Source organism: Hemibagrus wyckioides, linkage group LG12 (genome assembly GCF_019097595.1).
Source record: "Hemibagrus wyckioides isolate EC202008001 linkage group LG12, SWU_Hwy_1.0, whole genome shotgun sequence".
NCBI classification, from domain to species: Eukaryota; Metazoa; Chordata; class Actinopteri; order Siluriformes; family Bagridae; genus Hemibagrus; species Hemibagrus wyckioides.
In genome coordinates this window covers 16,135,681-16,143,549 of record NC_080721.1, presented here as the reverse complement: position 1 = coordinate 16,143,549, position 7,869 = coordinate 16,135,681, and positions in this window count along the sequence as shown.

The following is a 7,869-nucleotide window of genomic DNA, read 5'->3' as shown; positions in this document are numbered from 1 at the left end:
GTGTGTGTGTGTGTGTGTGTGTATCTGAGTAACAAGCTCTGACCATCATTTCACTGTGTGTGTGTGTGTGTGTGTGTGTGTATCTGAGTAACGAGCTCTGACCATCATTTCACTGTGTGTGTGTGTGTGTGTGTGTGTGTATCTGAGTAACGAGCTCTGACCATCATTTCACTGTGTGTGTGTGTGTGTGTGTGTGTGTGTATCTGAGTAACGAGCTCTGACCATCATTTCACTGTGTGTGTGTGTGTGTGTGTGTATCTGAGTAACGAGCTCTGACCATCATTTCACTGTGTGTGTGTGTGTGTGTGTGTGTGTCTGAGTAACAAGCTCTGACCATCATTTCACTGTGTGTGTGTGTGTGTGTGTGTGTATCTGAGTAACGAGCTCTGACCATCATTTCACTGTGTGTGTGTGTGTGTGTGTGTGTGTGTGTGTGTATCTGAGTAACGAGCTCTGACCATCATTTCACTGTGTGTGTGTGTGTGTGTGTGTGTGTGTGTGTATCTGAGTAACGAGCTCTGACCATCATTTCACTGTGTGTGTGTGTGTGTGTGTGTGTGTGTGTGTATCTGAGTAACGAGCTCTGACCATCATTTCACTGTGTGTGTGTGTGTGTGTGTGTGTGTGTGTATCTGAGTAACGAGTTCTTTGGCCCATGGTAAAGAAGGCAAGAAGCGAAGGAAAACCTGTCTATTGTATAGGAGCACTGGGCTTCATCAACGGTCAAGAAATCACTTAAGGTGCAGATGTTCATCAACAGTCTAAACTAGACGATCTTGAGTTATCTCTGATATCAACATTTCTGTTTTCCACTAAGAATTGTTCTCCTAAAGTGCAGTTAAAGCTCAGAAAATCAGTTTTCTTATATTAGTTTTCTTGAAGTTTATATTTTATCCTCTAATACTTCTTTGTCTATATTTTCTTTAAATGCCAGGGGGTTAAGAAATGTTAGGAAATGTAAGGCTTTATTTTTGTTTATTAAACAGCTAAAAACAGACTTTTGTTTCTTTCAAGAATCCCATTCTATTCGTTCCCGCTCTATTCGTTAAGCCGATATCACAAAGTTATTAACTGTTATAACCAGAGGTGGACAGTAAAGAAGTACATTTACTTGAGTACTGTACTTAAGTACACTTTTTGAGTATCTGTACTTTACTTGAGTATTATTTTTTCTGGATACTTTTTACTTTTTACTCCACTACATTTCTGTCAATGTCATTGAGTAGAAAGTAGTTACATTAATCATAGGATGATTTTTTTCATTCTTGTAGCGTCACATGTTGTAAAGTTCAGTGGTTTTCCATAATTATTTTAACTCAATTGTTGAGATCTGTTGAGAACAGTTCTCAGTTGTGTGTGTGTGTGTGTGTGTGTCCATGTCCAGCTCAGTTCAGTTCTCTGTTGTGTGTGTGTGTCCATGTCCAGCTCAGTTCAGTTCTCTGTTGTGTGTGTGTGTGTGTGTGTCCATGTCCAGCTCAGTTCAGTTCTCTGTTGTGTGTGTGTGTCCATGTCCAGCTCAGTTCAGTTCTCTGTTGTGTGTGTGTGTGTGTGTGTCCATGTCCAGCTCAGTTCAGTTCTCTGTTGTGTGTGTGTGTCCATGTCCAGCTCAGTTCAGTTCTCTGTTGAGAACAGTTCTCTGTTGTGTGTGTGTGTGTGTGTGTGTGTGTCCATGTCCAGCTCAGTTCAGTTCTCTGTTGTGTGTGTGTGTCCATGTCCAGCTCAGTTCAGTTCTCTGTTGTGTGTGTGTGTCCATGTCCAGCTCAGTTCAGTTCTCTGTTGTGTGTGTGTGTCCATGTCCAGCTCAGTTCAGTTCTCTGTTGTGTGTGTGTGTCCATGTCCAGCTCAGTTCAGTTCTCTGTTGTGTGTGTGTGTCCATGTCCAGCTCAGTTCAGTTCTCTGTTGAGAACAGTTCTCAGTTGTGTGTGTGTGTGTGTCCATGTCCAGCTCAGTTCAGTTCTCTGTTGAGAACAGTTCTCAGTTGTGTGTGTGTGTGTGTCCATGTCCAACTCAGTTCAGTTCTCTGTTGATGCTGTTGAGAAGCTGTTCAACAGTCTGGTTGTGCAGGTCTGAATGCTTCGGTACCTTTTTCCTGAAGGCAGAAGGGTGAAGAGTGTGTGTGAGGGGTGTGTGGGGTCATCCACAATGCTGTTTGCTTTGCGGATGCAGCGTGTGGAGTAAATGTCTGTAATAGAGGCAAGGGAGACTCCAGTGATCTTCTCAGCTGTCCTCACTATCCGCTGAAGGGTCTCGCGATCCGAGATGGTACAATTCCCAAACTAGGCAGTGATGCTGCTACTCAGGACACTCTTGATGGTCCCTCTGTAGAAGGTGGTCAGGATGGGAGGTGGAAGATGAGCCTTCCTCAGCCTTTGCAGGAGGTAGAGACACTGATGGGCTTTCCTGCTGATGGAGCTGCTTTTGAGTGACCAGGTGCTCCTCCAGGTGAACACCAAGAAATTTGGTGTTCTTGTCGATCTCCACGTTGGACCCATCGATGTTGAGTGGAGAATGGTCACTGTGTTCTCCTGAAGTCAATAACCATCTCTTTCATTTTCTCCATGTTCAGAGACAGGTTGTTGGCTCTACACCAGGCTGTTAGATGCTGCAACTCCATACACTGACTCGTCGTTCTTGCTGATGAGACCCACCACGGTCGTATCATCAGCAAACTTGATGATGTGGTTGAAGCTGTGCATTGCTGCACAGTCGTGAATCAGCAGAGTGAACAGCAGTGGACTGAGCACACAGCCCTGAGGAACGCCAGTGCTCAGTGTGGTGGTGCTGGAGATGCTGTTCCTGTTCTGGACTGACTGAGGTCTTCCAGTCAGGAAATCCAGGATCCAGTTTTAGAGAGAGGTGTTCAGGCCCAGCAGGCTCAGTTTCTCAATCAGGTGCTGAGGAATAATTGTGTTTAATGCTGAACTAAAGTCTATGAACAGCATTCATACATAAGTGTCTTTATTGTTCAGGTGTGTGAGGTGTGAGGGCCGGATGGAGGGTTGTGCTGATGGCATCGTCTGTGGAGCGAATTAGACGATACACAAATTGCATGGGGCAGCAGGTTCTTGATGTGCCTCATGACAAGCCTCTCGAAGCACTTCTTTATGATCATCTGGAAGGGAGGCATCACGGTCACAGGCAGGTGGAGCTGGCTTGTAGTTGGTGAAGGACTGGATGCCTTGCCACATGTGCTGAGTGTCGTCACTGCTCTGGAAGTGGTTGCGGATTCTCTGGGAGTGTGCACGCTTTGCCTCCCTGATGGCTCGAGACAGTTTAGCCCATGCTGTTCTTAGGGTGTCCTTGTCTCCAGCTCTGAAGGCAGAGTCTCTGGATTTTAGCAGCGTGCACACCTTTGCGGTCATCCATGACTCCTGGTTGGAGCGTGTGGTGATGGACTTGGAGACGGTCACGTCATCAATGCACTTTCCGATGTAGCTGGTCACTGATGACGTGTACTCCTCCAAGTCTGTGGTTTTGCCATTGGTTGCAGCCTCCCTAAACATGTCCCAGTCAGTGCACTCGAAACAATCCTGAAGAGCAGAGATGGCTCCTGCTGGCCAGGTTTTAACCTGTTTCAGAACCAGTTTAGAGCGTTCTGATGAGTGGTCTGTATGCTTGTTGTGCAAGCAACATTGCCTTCCTTAGATCCCATCCCAGAGATTGAACATACTTGCTCACATCAACAGTACCTTCATCCACAATCACACTCTCAAACAAAACATCCACTGGCAACCTTGGAGTATGGCCAAACATCAAAAAGTAAGGTGGAAAGCCAGTAGTCTCATGCCTAGTGCAATTAAATGAAATTGTCAGCGTGTTCAACATCTGAGACCATTAAATTTTAGACCTTGGAGGTAAACACCGTACCATAGCCCCCTGAGAATGATTAAAGCTTTCGGTTTGACCACTACCCATGGGGTGATACTTTCAAAATTAGCACAACTGTCTGAGTGAGCTCGCCCTAGAAAGCCATATATATACACTATAGAAATTGTTCCACAGAACATGGGTAACATACTGTATTTAACAGCTTTATTTGGTCAGACATACTCACATGCAAATAGGGCTGTAACTGACAATTATTTTCATAATCGAATAATCAGGTGATTATTGTTTAAATACATTTTTTTTTAAATTTCAAATTAAATGTACACATTAGGTGTTACAAATATGAACGTGAAACTAAACCTTTATATAACCACAAAGTTTTTTCTAGCTTTAAACACAAAACTTTTGAACTTTTAAAACTAAGTTTTAAAAGTTCAAAAGTTTTCTGCTTAAAGCTGGAAAAAACTTTGTGGTAACAGAAACTGTTTGCGTTTCTTAAAGAGGCAGAACTACTACATATTACATTGCATTATTTTTAATTGGTAACAAATACTGATTAAAAACATATATTCTTTGTTTAGTTCGATTAAACTATTGTAATTGGACAGTACTTAACGGTTTTGCACTAGGGTGCTGGTGGGTCAGTGGTAGGGTTCTCGCCTACCATGTGGAAGGCCTGGGTTTGATTCCCAGCCAGTGGTCACTAAAAATAGTTAGCATTATTCTCATGAACATTGCAGAACTATTACAAACGCTTTGTGGTACAAGGTTGTACTCATCCAACCCAAGAGAAGACCTGAAAGCTGTAAATTTCTTATCCTTCTCATGTAGTAGGATGTTATAGTACCCAGAAGTTAAATCCATGGTACTAAACAAAGCATTGCCACTCACCACTGCAAGTATGTCCACCTGGTGAAGAAGGGGGTGGGCATCCTTCACTGCACATGCATTCAGCCACCGAAAGTCATTCTTAAGTCCTCATTTTTCTTCCAAATTAATACTAACAGTGATGCAAATTCACTCAATGATTTCCTGGTAATCTCTCTCTCACTGTTCCGTGTGCCAGTGAAAGTCTGCGGTAAGGTAAATGAAAAGGTCCGTCGTCTGTCAAACAGATATAATGACAGAACCCCTTCGCTTCACCAGAATCCAACGAATGTCCAGATCAGTGGTTACCAAACTATTTGAAAGCACGGCACCTTTGTAGTGTCTTTTTTTTTCCATGGCACCCCCACTCAAAATAAACGAAATGTACATGTGTACATACATATATAAAATTAAATCCAGATGAGCAAACAACAAATGAAGCATAAACAGTAGCATAAATTTATTATGAATGCATCACAACGGACATAATATGAGGTGAAAAGCCCATTCAAATGAACTATCTGTCTTTTACAACTGGATGATGCATGTCAACAGACTGATTTGAACCATTTACTATATGTGGGAATCAATGAAACAAAACGCATTTAAAAATTTACTTAACTCTTTAAATAATAATAAACAACTTAAATTCATTTTTTCTTTGGTTTCTTACTAAAACCCAATGCCTTCTTCAAACCTGACCTTATAACTTTAATGAAACTAAACTATTTGTTCATGTAACTGTGTCCCGGGCATTTTAATGGGATACATGTGCCTGCTTTTGTGAGCACAGCCTCTTGACCTGGGGGAAGATTGAGGATAGTGCAACTTGTAGATCGTGCTTCACTGACAGGTGCTGACTTTTTTGTTTTTCGCGTATGCCAGGGATGAGAACGCTAGCTCACACAAGAAGCTGAACACGGCAACAGCACATTGACGGCGCATTCTGAGAGAGCTGGGAGAAGCGGGTTGGGCGATCCTTTAACGGTCCAATTGGCATTAAATAAACGTATGTATGTATGTATGAAATATATCAGTGTTTTTTATGGTTATTTATTTTTGTTTGAACATGCTCTTATGTTGGTGTTTTGATATATATTTTTAAAATATGTGATGTAAAAGGTTATTATATGGTACGATAATAATTTTTAGCTGTTTAAATTAGAAAAAAGATGAGATTCTGCGGCACCCCTAGCCAGTTGTCACGGCACCCCAAGGTGCCGCGGCACCCACTTTGGGAACCACTGGTCTAAAGAAAACACAATCATATTTTCTGGTTAAATCTATGAGTTTGGTCCTCCAGAAGGATGACACCTCACAGTCAACTACATTCAAATCTTTGAGCCCCAGCTCAACCAACCGAACATCATCAACATGTCTGGCAGTAGACACTGACCTTTCCTCTGTCAGGGTACCACAAACACTGACACTGCTCTTAGCCACATTCTGAAAAACCTTTTGTACTGGCATATAATCAGAATCTTTCAAAGCAATGCATGGGTAAACATCAGCTAGTTTTGCATTCCTGTGAAACACAATTTCTTTATCATTTTTATTGAGAGCCAACGTCACCCCACAAAGGTGAGATCACTCTACCAATAAGGACATTTCTGTAGACACAACGAGAAGTACTATAACCATTCTGCCCACTGAAAGTTTTAGTCCTGGTGGCAGATGAGAAGGTTTTCACTCATAGGCTGTAAGACTACTGCAGATTTGGATTTTAAATTGCCAACCTTGTCAAGTATGCTCAACAGCATACTTAGAAATTGACAATTTTTACTTGAACTTGATTATTCTGGTTTAGTTGGGAAGTTAAGGTGTTCTTTATTGTGAAGCTCAAGCAGTGATGAGGTGGTGAGGTAAAAGTAACGAATCTGAAAATAATGCACTCAGAGAATAAATTAAAACAGTCTTATCTGAAGCATCCGATGTCAGAACACAATCAAAAAAGTCCTGCGGGAGATGAGCTTGACAGGAATAGCAAAGGTAATCCACTAGTTAATGGGCAGGAAGAGAAGTCACAAAGCAAGTGTTCAGTATTCTGGTGAATGGGGGCATGGATGAGTGGCTGAGGACAGTGTATCCGTGACACTAACACTCTCCAGAATCCCTCATTCGACTGGTCCACCTGTCCACGGACAACGAGAACTGGGACATTAAAACTGAACCCATATACCTCAATTTTCAAATCATACACACCTTCGGAAGTAGTCTGTTTCACACCACACCCAACCAGGATAATATCTGATGGGAATAAAAACTCCTGGTCCAGCACTCCAGCTTCTCTTATTTGAGGCACCATCTTGGCACTCAATGTAGTCGCTATAGAGCCACTGTCCAACAACAACCCTCAAATGAACTTTGCCCTGTACCAAGACACTTAAGACATAAAACAGGCTATCATCCTGCGCTGACTGAATGGCAGTTTGGAAAATAACAGTTTTGTCTTTGCTTACGCTCTCACAATAAAATGAATAGACAGACAACATCAGCATCCTAGGAGGAATTTTCAGAATCTGCACTTAAAAGAAACCTTAAAAGTGAGGTGTAAACTACGGATAAAATATTTTGTATTTAAATATAGAATATCTGTACACATTGGAAGCTTTTCTTAAGTTATGTTAAGTAGCCTTTATTTGTCACATATACATTACTGCACAGTGAAATGTTTTCTTCACATATCAGACTGCAGGGTCAGCCATGATGCAGTGCCCCTGGAGCAGAGAGGGCAGTTGCCCAAGGTTACATTAATAGCCCGAGATGATGACATAACACACTATATACTGTATATACTGTATGATTCAGGTTACCTTTCTATATTCTATATTTGTAAATATAAATCTAAAACCTCTAGAACAACAGGGAGTAAATCTAGTTTTTACTCTTTTATTTCAATATATTCAGTTATTTATCATTTCCCAGTAAGGTATTATACACTTAATCTGCTATTAAAATTAAAACGGAGAATTATCTTTGTTTATTTTTCTGTCCTACAGAGGAAGCAAAAACTGCCACATAAACAGAAAAGCATTTCCCAGACCATGACACGGCCTTCTCCACCTTTTACTGACTTCTTCACAGTTTAGCTTTAGTCTTTCCCCCATTTTGAGATAGAACATAACAGTTTGGTGCTGAACATTATGTTTCCCATTGGACACAAATAAATTCAAC